Genomic DNA, 1,412 nt, shown 5'->3' on the forward strand with positions numbered 1-1,412 from the left:
CCATTTTTTTTCCATGAGCGCTGCAGGAAATATCCTCCCGTCCTCCTTATGAGAGCATAATTTCTACAATGAAGAACAAAATTCGATATTTACGTCATAGCTCTCAAGAAGTCCTACCCGAAGGCTCTTGATTATACATAACATAAAAAGTACAATGCAGAAAAGGGAGAAGTAGGGAGGGGAGGGGAGGGGTTTGCCAAGCACTTTTAAAAGCCACAGCAAGGGATGATCAACAACCCCCTCGACATTTATGGCACAGAGGTGGCGCGGGATAGTAGGTGTACAACCAGAAGGTTAGTTTTTAGTAAAGGTTTTACGGCGCTCGCAACTGCATAAGATCATACGAGCGCCAGAAGATTAGAGGTGTTACAAGAGAGTAACAAGCATAAAAAAAGAAGAAGGAGAGATAAGGACGATAGATGTTTGATTGGAAAGAAGAAGCACACCACACAAGAGCACCCGCCAACTACCCACACAATTTTGATCTTGAGACAAACAGAGCAGTCAAAGTAGAAAAGACACCAACAAAAATAAACATCTAACCCCCCCTCCCCCTCTCATAAAAAAGGGGGGGGGGGTTAGTTTTAGTTCAGTAAGAGGTCATGCAAATGCCGAAGATTATAGCTAGGTGTTACTAGAGAGTAGTAACATACAAAGAATAAAAAAGAGGAAAAATAAAGGCCGTAGGTGTTTGAAAATACAGACGATAGATATGTGAAAGAGAAAAGGGAGCAATCCATACCAGAACACCTGCCAACCACCAACTTTAATCATTAAACAAAAAAATGACCCCAAAGCATAGCGGAACATTGATTTAAATTCTTCACAAAAAAAGTCTGCGAAAGGAATCGTAGACATGTACGTTGACGAAACAAATAAGATAATAGCTCGAACTCCGGGACGGGAAAGTCAATAAAGACATGCCAGATCGCTCTGCAGAGAGCGAGGTAAGCAGACCAGGCTGGCTATTGTAAAAAAAAAAAAAGGGGGCAAGGATAGAGGTATAAAATGTGTCTCTGAGTGTATGTGCGTGGGAGGGCGGGGGGGGGGGGAGGGGAGCAGTTTTGAAACGGGGAAAAAATAGACCAAGAAGAGATTAAAAAAGGACAAGAAAGAGAAAATAAAGGCGGGTGCACAAGGAATAAAAAATCGTTTTCGATCGGTGTTGTTGAATTTAAATTTTGTTCGCGGAAACATCAACTGCACGCTTGGCACTTTTCTTGTTTGGAGTATTTCAATGTACAGAAACACGAGAGGCTGCTTTGTTTTATCTGATTATTTATTTTATTTTTTTTTAGGTGAAGGGGGGTGGAGGGGGGTGGAATGGAGGTGTACGGCGAGACAGACAGACAGACAAATAGATAGATAGATAGATAGATAGATAGATAGATAGATAGATAGATAGATAGATA

This window comes from Aplysia californica, unplaced genomic scaffold (assembly GCF_000002075.1).
Source record: "Aplysia californica isolate F4 #8 unplaced genomic scaffold, AplCal3.0 scaffold00136, whole genome shotgun sequence".
NCBI classification, from domain to species: domain Eukaryota; kingdom Metazoa; phylum Mollusca; class Gastropoda; order Aplysiida; family Aplysiidae; genus Aplysia; species Aplysia californica.